The sequence below is a fragment of the Coregonus lavaretus genome, assembly GCF_964263955.1.
Source record: "Coregonus lavaretus genome assembly, chromosome: 6".
Classification (NCBI taxonomy): domain Eukaryota; kingdom Metazoa; phylum Chordata; class Actinopteri; order Salmoniformes; family Salmonidae; genus Coregonus; species Coregonus lavaretus.
In genome coordinates, this window is record NC_139993.1 from 46,924,973 (window position 1) to 46,939,581 (window position 14,609).

Consider the following 14,609-nt stretch of genomic DNA (forward strand, 5'->3'; position numbering starts at 1 on the left):
TCTGCAGCTGTCAACAGGCTAAGATATGGTTCTAGGGTAAGATAAGGCCTATTCTATCTCCAAAGTCAAAGTTTGAGAGAGTTTTAATTTGGAAGAGAGGGAGAGAAGTGGAGTGAGAGAGAAAGAGCGAGAGATAATTGCAGTGAGCGAGGGACATTGATAGAGGGAGGGAGAGAGAGAGGGGTGTGTTGGGATTGTGTGTGAGCCTGTGTGTTTGTGTTTTTCTGGTGTTCATCCGGTTTGGCTGACTGTTGGATCCGTGAGCAGGCAGCTTTTCAGCATGGATCCCTGCAACCAACCAAGCAGGTCTTAATCTCTGTGTGCTCCACGTGTCGATTAACATGGGCAAACACATTAGTCCAAATGCGGTAATTCGGCCCTGCTCCGCTTGCTGTTCTCCAAGCACCAAGTCACTTTACTGTACCGATCTATCCAAACACCCAAGGGAGTTGCCTAAAGCTTATGTCATTTTAATTGTATTCTGTGACATGATCTGAGTGTTATTATACAGTAATTTTAGGCGGTTCAGTAATTTATAGTCTGTATAAATGTAGGTCTTTGAGTTGTATAATGTAGACTTTTATAGAAGTTTATCTGTGTTGATAATGATTTGATACAGTGATAAAGTAGAGGATCCTACTGAGCAGAGACTCATAGATTCCCCCTCTGTTTTAGATGTTTGGCTGATGCCGGTATCAGTTACAGTTAAACTGTTGCCATGGAAGATTCACCATGTCCACAGATTTTGTGTTCATCATTTGATTCTGAGAACAAATCTCTTGGTTTATCGTCGTTTCAGATCTATTTCAGTCAAGCCACACACTTTAGTGTGTTCTTATTTTCTTACTGTAATTTGATCCCAGTTTAAACTACAATATGTCAACCAAATACATGTGTATTTGATTATTTGTTATTGAAATACTTATTTTCTGTGTATTTGAGTATTTTCAAATAATGTGGCCCGAATCAACTACTTCTCTTGGAAGTATTTGAAAGTATTTTCTAATAATTTCTGTCACGGTTTCGGCCGAGGCTGCCTCTCTTCCTTGTTCGGGCAGGCTTCGGCGTTCGTTGTCTCCGGAATACTAGCTGCCACCGTTGTATGTTTCATGTTCGTTTGCTTTTGTCTGTTTGTTGTGACACCTGTTCGCGTTTAGCGTAATTAGTGTCCTATAAGTTTCTCGTTGTGTTTGTCTAGTGTTGTGTGTGATTGATTTATTTCTGTCGTGTGTTGTGCTTGTATATTGCTTATTCGCTCGGTTGAGCTTTACTCCACTGTGTTGGAGCATTTACGCACATGTTTAGTGCGCCTTTTGTTTTGTCGCCTTCGTGTGTAGTTTCGCCTTCGGGCAAGTTTGTTCGTATTTTCCTTGTTGGAAATTGAACTAAAGTCTTTTGGACTATACTTCGGTGTCCTGCGCTTGATTCCACCACTACACCCACCTACAGCATTCTTGACAGAATCACACACCTTCAAGAATGGAATCAGCAGGAGCCGCAGCAGCCCAGGCGACGCTGGAGGACAAGGTCCGTGAACAGAGTGACCAGATCCTGCAGATGGGGTCCGCACTGCAGGAGGTGATCACCACCATCCGAGGCTGGGGGACTCCTCCACCGCCATCCTCCCTGCCAGCACCATCGGCCAGTCGGCCCATTCCCGCTCCGGAACCCCGAGGAGTTCGACTCTCGCTCCCGAGGGCCTACGATGGGACCGCGGCCGGGTGTCAGGGATTCCTTCTCCAGGTGGAGCTGTACCTGGCCACCGTGCACCCGGCGCCCTCGGGACATGAGAGCGTGTCCGCCCTGATCTCCTGCCTTTCCGGGAAGGCGTTGGAATGGGCCAACGCGGAGTGGAGGAGGATCGATGCGGACACCATCACCTACGACGAGTTCTCCCGCCACTTCAGGGCGGTGTTTGACCATCCCCCGGAGGGGAAAGCGGCGGGGGAGCGTCTGGTCTTTACATTTACATTTACATTTTAGTCATTTAGCAGACGCTCTTATCCAGAGCGACTTACAGTTAGTGCATACATTATTTTTATCGAACCCACAACCCTGGCGTTGCAAACGCCATGCTCTACCAACTGAGCTACATCCCCTGCCGGCCAAATCCCTCCCCTACCCTGGACGACGCTGGGCCAATTGTGCGCGCCGCCCCATGGGTCTCCCGGTCGCGGCCGGCTACGACAGAGCCTGGATTCGAACCAGGATCTCTAGTGGCACAGCTAGCACTGCGATGCAGTGCCTTAGGTCTTCCTCCGGCAGGGGAAGAGGAGTGCCCAGGAGTTCGCCCTAGAATTCCGTACTCTAGCGGCAGATGCAGGGTGGAATGAGCGGGCTCTCATCGATCACTACAGATGTAGTCTACGCGAGGACGTCCGTCGGGAGCTGGCCTGTAGGGACACCAGCCTCTCGTTCGACCAGTTGGTCGACATGTCCATCAGGCTGGATAACCTGCTAGCTACCCGCGGACGTTGGGCATGCCCTGGTTGAGTACCCATAACCCATCTATTTCGTGGCAGGAGAGGGCTCTGATGGAGTGGTCTGCCCAGTGTGTGGGTCGATGTTTGGGCGTTTCCGTAGGGGCTACCTCGATGGAGAGTCCAAACCAGGTGCCCGCATTGCACATTCCCCCTGAGTATGGGGATTTCGCTATTGCGTTTAGTAAGTTGAGGGCGACGCGGTTGCCGCCCCATAGGCAGGGAGATTGTGTGATAGACCTCCAGGCAGGAGCTGCGCTCCCACGGAGCCATGTGTATCCTCTGTCTCAGGAGGAGAAGAAAGCTATGGAGACTTACATAGACGAATCTCTGAGACAAGGATACATACGGCCTTCCACTTCCCCTGCGTCCTCGAGTTTCTTTTTTGTGAAGAAAAAGGATGGTGGTTTAAGCCCGTGCATCGATTACCGTGGTCTCAATCAGATCACGGTGAAGTACAGTTATCCACTCCCGCTGATTGCGACCATGACTGAGTCATTGCATGGGGCGCGTTTCTTCACTAAATTAGATCTCAGGAGCGCGTACAACTTGGTGCGCATCAGGGAGGGCGATGAATGGAAGACAGCCTTTAGTACCACCTCGGGCCATTACGAGTATCTTGTCATGCCATACGGGTTGATGAACATACCGTCAGTTTTCCAATCATTCGTGGATGAGATCTTCAGGGACATGCAGGGGCAGGGGGTGGTTGTGTACATAGATGACATTCTTGTGTACTCGCCTACCCGTGTCGAGCATGTGGCCCTGGTGCGCAGAGTGTTGCGGAGGCTGGTGGAGCACGACCTGTATGTTAAGGCAGAGAAGTGTCTGTTTTTCCAGGAGTCGGTCTCCTTTTTGGGGTATCAGTTGTCTGCGTCAGGGGTGAAGATGGAGGTAGACCGGGTGTCAGCCGTGCGTAATTGGCAAACACCAACCACTGTGAAGGAGGTGCAGCAGTTTTTGGGGTTTGCGAATTACTACCGGAGGTTTATCCGGGGTTTTGGACAGGTGGCAGCTCCCATCACGTCTCTTTTGAATGGGGGTCCGGTGCGTCTGCAGTGGTCTGCCGAGGCGGACAGGGCGTTTGGGAGGCTGAAGGACCTGTTTACCTCGGCCCCGGTGCTGGCGCATCCGGATCCCTCTTTGCCATTTCAGGTAGAGGTGGACGCGTCTGAGGCCGGTATAGGAGCCGTGCTTTCACAACGGTCAGGCGCGCCACCTAAACTCCGCCCCTGTGCTTTTTATTCCAAGAAGCTCAGTCCGGCGGAGCGAAACTATGACGTAGGGGACAGGGAGCTGTTAGCCGTGGTACAGGCCCTAAAGGTGTGGAGGCACTGGCTTGAGGGGGCTCAACACCCTTTCCTCATTTTGACGGACCACCGTAACCTGGAGTACATCCGGGCAGCGAGGAGGCTGAACCCTCGCCAGGCAAGATGGAATATGTTTTTGACCCGGTTTACTTTTAAGATCACGTACATCCCTGGGTCACAGAACGGTAAGGCAGATGCACTGTCTCGGCGGTATGACACGGATGAGAGGTCCGTGGAGCCCACTCCCATACTGCCGGAGTCGTGTCTGGTGGCACCGGTAGTGTGGGAGGTCGATGCTGAGCTCGAGCGGGCGTTACGCACCGACCCTAGTCCACCGCAATGCCCGGAGGGTCGGAAGTACGTTCCGCTCGAGGTTCGGGATCGATTGATCTATTGGGCTCACACGTCACCCTCCTCTGGACACCCTGGTATCGGCCGGACAGTGCACTGTCTTAGTGCCAAGTACTGGTGGCCCACGTTGGCAAGGGATGTGAGGGTTTATGTTTCCTCCTGCTCGGTGTGCGCCCAGTGTTAGGCGCCTAGACATCTGCCTAGGGGTAAGTTACTACCCCTGCCCGTTCCACAACGACCATGGTCTCACCTCTCGGTGGATTTCCTTACTGACCTTCCTCCTTCACAGGGGAATACCACTATACTGGTCGTTGTGGACCGGTTTTCTAAGGCCTGTCGTTTGCTCCCCATGCCGGGCCTTCCTACCGCCCTGCAAACTGCCGAAGCACTATTCACCCATGTGTTCCGGCACTACGGGGTACCCAAGGATATTGTGTCTGATCGAGGTCCCCAATTTACCTCCAGGGTCTGGAGGGCCTTTATGGAGCGGTTGGGGGTCTCGGTGAGCCTCACCTCGGGTTACCACCCGGAGAGTAATGGGCAGGTGGAACGCGTGAACCAGGATGTGGGTAGGTTTCTTAGAACATACTGCCAGGACCTGCCGGAGGAGTGGGCAAGGTACGTTCCCTGGGCCGAGATGGCCCAGAATTCCCTACGCCATTCCTCCACTAACCTAACCCCTTTCCAATGTGTGTTAGGTTACCAGCCGGTTCTGGCACCTTGGCAGCAGAGCCAGATCGAGGCTCCTGCGGTGGATGAGTGGGCGCGGCGCTCGGAGGAGACATGGAACGCTGCACACGTCCACCTGCAGCGGGCCCTCCGACGTCATAAGGCGAGCGCCGATCTCCACCGCAGTGAGGGACCGGTGTACGCACCTGGTGATCGAGTCTGGCTCTCTACCAGAAACCTGCCCCTCCGCCTGCCCTGTCGGAAACTGGGTCGGCGGTTTGAAGGGCCATTTAAAGTCCTGAGAAGGTTGAACGAGGTGTGTTACAAATTACAACTACCTGTTGAATATAAAAGTATTAACCCCTCGTTCCATGTGTCCCTTCTCAGGCCGGTGGTAGCTGGCCCACTCCAAGAAAGTGAGATCAGGGAGACTCCTCCGCCCCCATTGGACATCGAGGGGGCACCGGCGTACTCCGTGAGGTCCATCTTGGATTCGAGACGTCGGATGGGGGGTCTCCAATATCTAGTGGAGTGGGAGGGGTACGGTCCGGAGGAGCAGTGCTGGGTGCCGAGGAGAGACATTTTGGACCCGTCTCTCCTGACGGAATTCCATCGTGAGCACCCGACGCACCCTGCTCCGCGTCCTCCGGGTCGTCCCCGAGGCCGGAGTCGGCGCACGTCTGGAGCCGCGCGTCAAGGGGGGGGTACTGTCACGGTTTCGGCCGAGGCTGCCTCTCTTCCTTGTTCGGGCAGGCTTCGGTGTTCGTTGTCTCCGGAATACTAGCTGCCACCGTTGTATGTTTCATGTTCGTTTGCTTTTGTCTGTTTGTTGTGACACCTGTTCGCGTTTAGCGTAATTAGTGTCCTATAAGTTTCTCGTTGTGTTTGTCTAGTGTTGTGTGTGATTGATTTATTTCTGTCGTGTGTTGTGCTTGTATATTGCTTATTCGCTCGGTTGAGCTTTACTCCACTGTGTTGGAGTGTTTACGCACATGTTTAGTGCGCCTTTTGTTTTGTCGCCTTCGTGCGTAGTTTCGCCTTCGGGCAAGTTTGTTCGTATTTTCCTTGTTGGAAATTGAACTAAAGTCTTTTGGACTATACTTCGGTGTCCTGCGCTTGATTCCACCACTACACCCACCTACAGCATTCTTGACAATTTCCTATAAATAGCCTACTATTTTAAAGTATTTTCAAATAATTATTTCAAATACTATTTTCAAATACCTGGGTTAAATGCATGGGTGTGGATTTGAGTCAGTGTATTGGAGTATTTTCAAATACATGCCAATACTTTCCAAGTGTACTTCCAAATACATTCCAATATTCAACTACTTCAACTATTCAACAAAGGTATGGCCCGAGAGAGGGCTGAAGCAAAAATAACCTTCCAGGTCGGATTTCATGCTTGCTTAGTTTCTTTTTGCTTGCACATTCTCATTTACATCAAATCTAATTATATGTGTCACATACACAGTTTACAGCAGGTATAAAAGGTGCAGTGAAATGCTTGTGTGCTAGCTCCCTCAACATTGCAGTACAATAATCAATATCAATAATAGAGTCAAATAAAAAATAGAAGAGGTAGTATGCCTAGTAATAGCTTGATATGTACACAATACACTCTTGGAAAAAAGGGTTCCAAAAGGGTTCTTTGGCTGTCCACATAGTAGAACCTTTTCTGGTTCCAGGTAGAACTATTTTGGGTTACATGTAGAACCCTCTGTGGAAAGGGGTTGTACATGGAACTCAAAAGGGTTCTACCTGGAACCAAAAGGGTTTTACCTGGAACCAAAAAGGGTTCTTCAAAGGGTTATTCTGTGGGGACAGCCGAAGACCGCTTTTAGGTTCTAGGTAGCACCTTTTTTTCTAAGAGTGTAGGATATACAGTATAGATAATGAATGTGCTATGTCAAGTATGACTGTATTTACAAATATAAAGTGAGTAGGGTCTTGGTCCCGCAGTTTAATAAATAGTATATCATAGAACAGCAGCGTTGACTGTGTGCGTTTGTTTGTGGGTGCTTGTGTGTGTGCTTGTGTGTAAGGGTTGGATGTGTAGAGAGTCAGTGCAAATAGTCTCTAAGGTGCAGATAGTCTCTAATGTGCAAATAGTCACTAAGATGCAGGTCTGTGCAGGGAGACAGCTAGGGTTAGTGGTTCAGCACTGATGGTCTGGTGGTAGAAACTGTCTCGGAGCCTGTTGGTCCGAGACCTGATGCTCCAATACCGCTTGCCAGATGGTAACCGAGTGAACAGTCTGTGGCTCGAGTGACTGGAGTCCTTCATGATCTTCCGGGCCTTCCTCAAAAACTGCATGGGAGCTCGCCCTCAGTGATGTATTGGGCCACCCGCACCACCCTCAGTAGAGCCTTACGGCAGTGCAGTTGCCGTACCAACAGTGATGCAGCTGGTCACGATGCTCTTGATGGTTCAGCTGTAGAACTTCTTGAGGATCTGAGGGCCCATGACACATTTTTTCAGTTGCCTGATGTTGAAGAGACACCTGTTGAGCCTTCTTCACTACGTTGTCTGTGTGATTGGTCCATGTCAGGTCCTCTGTCCACACCAAGGAACTTGAAGCTCTCCACAATTACTAGGATGTAGGTAACGAAAACATACCTTTGTGTATCAACAAAGGTATGGCCTGAGGGAGGGTGCCTGTGAGGGTTCCTTCAGGGCAGATTTCATGCTTTCTTCATTTATTTTTGCTTACACATTCTTATTTACAACAATGACTAGGATTTAAACTTTTAACCAGCTCATCCTTCTCATGATACCGTCACCAACTTCTGGTTTCTGCTGGGTGGTGTAAAAGCACCAACAACATAAAACTGCTTCCCCTTTCAACGTTAACCTTTTTCAATCACATCGCCATAAACGCCTCTTCATCCCAGCTAAAAAGGACCTGCCTGGGAAACTCAAGCTATGAGCCCTGTATGATATAATCCATCATAGCGTCTGTCAGAAGTAACATTCACTGTGGCCCAGAGTACAGTTCTATAGAGGCAGACCTCACTCCTACTTACTTCCCCTTTCTCATGGCAGTCAGACGTGTTAATTACTGCTCATTAGGCCCATGGTGACGGGTTTACGACAGATCCCAAACACTTCATTCTGTTGGGTAAAGATGTGGACGGGGTCATGCGGGGTCTATAAAACAAGAGGAAATGCCAGGCACACAATCCTCCCTGTTGCAGTGGCACCTCCTAAACAGAAATCATAATAGTCCCTCATTTTGCAGTTATAAGGTCTCAAGGGATGCTGTTGCCATAGTTAGCTTGTGGCTGGAAATGGAACATAGAACTAATGAGACTGGGCCCTGCTCTACCCTGTGAACGGTTCACACTGGGATAGGGGTGCCCATGGTTCAGTCCTCTTTTTTTTGACACAGCGATATCCACTTTCTCTCCATCCGTCAGTGGTGATTCTCTGAACCTCCATCACCTTGGACTAGATTCATCCATGTGTCCTACTACCTCTCCACCTGATACACCTGGCCCCCTCCCTTTGTACAGTTCTCTTCTTTGTCATCTGAATTCTGAGGGTTCCTGACCAACCACCCAGATAGACCTCCAGCCAATGACACTGGTAAAACATCCCTCCCTTCCCCTCTGCATTTACCTGACATACTGTATTAACCATCCCTTAAAAGGTCCCGAACAGTCATTCTGATTCCCATGTAAAATAACCTTTTGAGTGACTAAAATATCACCCATAACATTTTTTGGGGATAGAAATGTACCAGGAAGTTTGAAAAGACAGTCTGAATGGGCGGGGAGCTTATGTTTCCTGAGCTCGCCTTGACTGACAGCTCTCTGAAACGCCTATGTCAAGAAACTTGGATCCAGTGAGCAGTGTTGCAGTAAAATCATCTCAAGCTAATTTGGTGATACACTTAGCAATTTAAGCATCAATGATTTCAATTTTGTATATACAGTGAGGGAAAAAGGTATTTGATCCCCTGCTGATTTTGTACGTTTGCCCACTGACAAAGACATGATCAGTCTATAATTTTAATGGTAGGTTTATTTGAACAGTGAGAGACAGAATAACAACAAAAAAATCCAGTAAAAGGCATGTCAAAAATGTTATAAGTTGATTTGCATTTTAATGAGGGAAATAAGTATTTGACCCCTCTGCAAAACATGACTTAGTACTTGGTGGCAAAACCCTTGTTGGCAATCACAGAGGTCAGACGTTTCTTGTAGTTGGCCACCAGGTTTGCACACATCTCAGGAGGGATTTTGTCCCACTCCTCTTTGCAGATCTTCTCCAAGTCATTAAGGTTTCGAGCCTGACGTTTGGCAACTCGAACCTTCAGCTCCCTCCACAGATTTTTCTATGGGATTAAGGTCTGGAGACTGGCTAGGCCACTCCAGGACCTTAATGTGCTTCTTCTTGAGCCACTCCTTTGTTGCCTTGGCCGTGTGTTTTTGGTCATTGTAATGCTGGTATACCCATCCACGACCCATTTTCAATGCCCTGGCTGAGGGAAGGAGGTTCTCACCCAAGATTTGACGGTACATGGCCCCGTCCATCGTCCCTTTGATGCGGTGAAGTTGTCCTGTCCCCTTAGCAGAAAAACACCCCCAAAGGATAATGTTTCCACCTCCATGTTTGACGGTGGGGATGGTGTTCTTGGGGTCATAGGCAGCATTCCTCCTCCTCCAAACACGGCGAGTTGAACTGATGCCAAAGAGCTCGATTTTGGTCTCATCTGACCACAACGCTTTCACCCAGTTCTCCTCTGAATCATTCAGATGTTTATTGGCAAACGTCAGTGCTTTCTTGAGCAGGGTGACCTTGTGGGTGCTGCAGGATTTCAGTCCTTCACGGCGTAGTGTGTTACCAATTGTTTTCTTGGTGACTATGGTCCCAGCTGCCTTGAGATCATTGACAAGATCCTCCCATGTAGTTCTGGGTTGATTCCTCACCGTTCTCATGATCATTGCAACTCCACGAGGTGAGATCTTGCATGGAGCCCCAGGCCGAGGGATATTGACAGTTCTTTTGTGTTTCTTCCATTTGTTGTCACCTTCTCACCAAGCTGCTTGGCGATGGTCTTGTAGCCCATTCCAGCCTTGTGTAGGTCTACAATCTTGTCCCTGACATCCTTGGAGAGCGCTTTGGTCTTGGCCATGGTGGAGAGTTTGGAATCTGATTGATTGATTGCTTCTGTGGACAGGTGTCTTTTATACAGGTAACAAGCTGAGATTAGGAGCACTCCCTTTAAGAGTGTGCTCCTAATCTCAGCTCGTTACCTGTATAAAAGACACCTGGGAGCCAGAAATCTTTCTGATTGAGAGGGGGTCAAATACTTACTTCCCTCATTAAAATGCAAATCAATTTATAACATTTTTGACATGCGTTTTTTTGGATTTTGTTGTTGTTATTCTGTCTCTCACTGTTCAAATAAACATACCATTACAATAATAGACTGATCATTTCTTTGTCAGTGGGCAAACATACAAAATCAGCAGGGGATCAAATACTTTTTTCCCTCACTGTACATGTCTCTTGTGATGCAGTTCACAGCAGCACTAACGGATGTGTTGACATGAAAACTGCATCAGAGTTTTGAATGACCCTTCCCCCCCTTTTGTTCCATGCTGGCTGAAGACCTAGCTAGCCAGTAACTAGCTAACACCAGACGAATATGAAAGGGTAGACATATATATATATATCTTTGCCATAGACGAATAGTGTAAACTTTAAATTATATTTGCTGACACCCTACAGTCAAATTTTGGCACCAGTATTGTAGATGAACCACCCCTCCGCAATCACGCCTTCTCCGATGATGATTACATGGCAGTACTTACTTAAATGATGTAAGAGAATATCATGTTACCATTGGTGTATTAAAATGACAGTTATCCCCTTAATAATCCCGCCTCCTGAATCCAAGTGTTTGACATGGGGGAGGGGACCAGTAACTTTATGATCAAACTTTATCAATGTAGAAGCAACAGTCATTTTTCATACTTTGGTCATCATACATTGATCTGGTTTCATCCAAATATCATCCAATTTCATGAAAAACATGATTTTGACTGTTCATGGCCTTTAAAGGTTATATGTTGTTTCCCACAATTATTTTTCCCTATCGCATTGAGACCACACTAACCATAGTCCCGTGTAGCTCAGTTGGTAGAGCATGGCGCTTGCAACGCCAGGGTTGTGGTTTCGATTCCCACAGTGGACCAGTATGAAAAAAAAAAATGTATGCACTCACTAACTATAAGTTGCTCTGGATAAGATTGTCTGCTAAATGACTATAATGTAATCTGCACAATGGGTTTTTCAGTTGAGTTGTCTACTCTGTCTCCAACCAAGAGAGTGACACACATTTTTACAGTATTTATGGGAGAAGCTTGCTCCCAATGTTTGAGTAGTAGTTCCAACTATAGGTGTCTGTCTGTTACTGCAGATGAGAAGTTCTGTTAACACCAACCTCCTGTCCTTCTCCTTCTCTATTTCTCCTCTTTTGTCTGTTGAGTTGTGAGAGGGTGTGCGGAACACAAACTCCTCTAAAAGTGTTTGGACAGGCGAGAGGAGCAAAGACTCACAGCCACTGATATGGGACAAACGGGAAAGGAGGCTCCTTGGGGGATGTCCACTAAATCCCATTCACAACCTATAACAACCCCCACCACCCAACTCGACCCCATCATCTCCCCTTATTTCCATTTCAACCATGTGCAGCTTGCAGAGTGCTGTTATTATGTTATCCATAGCATCAACATCACAATGCAGTGCATACAGTATGTGTCTACAGCTTTAATGTTACTGTACCTATGACGTTGTTGCTAAGGATCAATGTGGGGTCAATAGAGAATGTCAGGGTGCCATTGAATCCTTCATACACTAGACTAGAGGAATGAACTAGCCATCCATTATCACTGGTATTCATCACTACAAGACTGACTACCATGGTGTTCAGTTACAACATCATCTTGTTATATCTCTTTGTCTTTTTTTCTTAATTTTCCCTCTCTCTAACCAAAACACACACACACACGCTGCACACACGCAGGCTGTGGGGACTGGAAGGGTCATGGGAGAGAAGATGGGACATGTTAGCTTTGTTTAAAAATAGTTGTTATTTTATTTGGACCCTGCGGACAAGCATATGTGGCAAGAAGCACAGTAGACGCTCTGTTTTAGGGGGGATAGTGGGCAGGGTCAATGTCCCCTCAATCGTTTAACTTCCAGTAAAGAAATGTCTTTACTTGAATTAGGTGTGCTTCTTGAAAGCAAGGAAAACTTTAGAAATCCGACATACTTCTTATTATTTACCTTCCGCTGGCACCTGTAGCGCCAAAACCGTAAAAGCTAGCAACACCATAACAACTTTAAAATGTGCAGTTTTTTTGATACTACTAATACTTTTCACACTACAACCATATTTGTATAAATCCCAATGCATTTCAATGGCCGTCGCCTTAACTAGTCTTCAACCATTTAAGCTAGAAACGCCATTCAAACATAGGTTGCTTGTAGAAATCTTTTTTATATAATTTATCATTTTGAACTATAACCATTTTATATTTGCATAAAAGCTCCATAGGCTTCAATGGGAAGTATTTGGATTCACTACTGCCCTTGAATTGTTAATTGTTAAATTGTTAAAGCTGGATGGATTTTCAATTTAAAAACTTTACACCCCCAAGGTCTGAATGAGGAACTGGACATAGCATATTTTTTGTAATGTGTCTAGACTGTAGACTCTAGGTGCTTCATCTTAAGTATGTGTCTCCTCTAAATTAGTTTGTAACGTACAGCACATGTTTGAATGATTTTGTTGTTGTTTACAACATCAACAACAAAAATATGCAAATATGGATTTATGGGACAGTGGAACATTAAAAAAAAGAAGTGCAGAGCAATCATTCAGAATGGGATTCTGATGTAATATGAGTTGGTTTGGAGTGTTTTATAGCATTTTCTAACATGCTTTAGACACTTTTTCTGATCACATCAAATCAAATTTAATTTGCCACATGCGCCGAATACAACAGGTGTAGACCTTACAGTGAAATGCTTACTTATAAGCCCTTAACCAACAATGCAGTTTTAAGAAAAAAATAAAAAGTGTTAAGTTAAAAATAAATAATTAAAAAATAAAAATAGCAAATAATTAAAGAGCAGCAGTAAAATAGAATAACAGTAGGAAGGCTATATACAGTCAATGGCAAGTGATGACTCAGCAAAATGTGTCTACCAATTTTCTCTGTAACAACAACATATCAAAAAACGGTTTGGGGGATCAACTATAAGCACAGCAAAGGTGAAAATATGGCCAAATGTAGAAATGGGTGAACTTCCCCTTTAAGGTCAATCCCTGATTACTTCCTCACTACCACTACCTCCACTACTACTATTTCACAATGATAAACACTTCAAGACTAGCAGGCACACACATTTTCTTTAGAAAATGTCATTTTCTAGTTAATTATATTCATTAATGACTTGTTTAAAACATTTATGAAACAGCAATATATGTATGTCATATCTTAAAAGTGTTTAAAACAGGTCCTATTCTGTAATATCTGATACATCCAATTGATACATCAATAGATAGGCCTTAATTGATTATACTGTTTGCAAACAAGCTGTCTTTTCCAATGGCATGAAGCATATTTGATTGAGAAATTAATTAGGAGAAAGATTAGTTTGAATAGTCACAGCGAATCGATGGTTGATGACATGAGCGTTCATCTGCGGGACTCTAAAGGGTGTTAATTGTATGAGATGGTCATAGTATGTTAGCCACCTGACCTGGCAAAGGCGTCTGCACTCAAGTCATCTGTGCTGAGCTGAAGTTTAGGTTGTAAGTATGGTTGTAAGAAATGTACCTGTGTACCTGTTTTGTACCTGTCCTGTACACACCACATATTTATATTCTGGATTCTGACACATGCTCACTGTAATATACAGTGCATTCGGAAAGTATTCAGACCCCTTCCCTTTTTCCACATTTTGTTCCGTTACAGCCTTATTCTAAAATGGATTAAATAAATAAAAAATCTCATCAATCTATACACAATACCCAATAATGACAAAGCGAAAAACAGGTTTTCAGAAATTTTTGCAAATGTAAAAAATGAAGCAATCAGAAATACCTTATTTACATAAGTATTCCGCCCCTTAGCTATGAGAATAGAAATTGAGCTCAGGTGCATCCTGTTTCCATTGGTCATTCTTGAGATGTTTCTACAACTTTGATTGGAGTCCACCTGTGGTAAATTCAATTGATTGGACATGATTTGAAAAGGCACACACCTGTCTATATAAGGTCCCACAGTTGACAGTGCATGTCAGAGCATAAACCAAGCCATGAGGTCGAAGAAATTGTCCGTAGAGCTCCAAGACAGGATTGTGTCGAGGCACAGATCTGGGGAAGGGTACCAAAACATTTCTTAAATGGAAGAAGTTTGGAATCACCAAGACTCTTCCTAGAGTTGGCCGCCAGGCCAAACTGAGCAATAGGGGGAGGAGGACCTTGGTCAGGGAGGTGACCAAGAACCCGATGGTCACTCTGACAGAGCTCCAGAGTTCCTCTGTGGAGACGGGAGAACCTTCCAGACGGACAACCATCTCTGCAGCACTCCACCATTGTGGGGATGTTTTTCAACGGCAAAGAAAAAGTCCAGTGTCTGTGTTCTTTTGCCCATCTTAATCTTTTCTTTTTATTGGCCAGTCTGAGATATGGCTTTTTCTTCACAACTTTGCCTAGGTCAGCATCCTGGAGTCGCCTCTTCACTGTTGACGTTGAGACTGGTGTTTTGCTGGTACT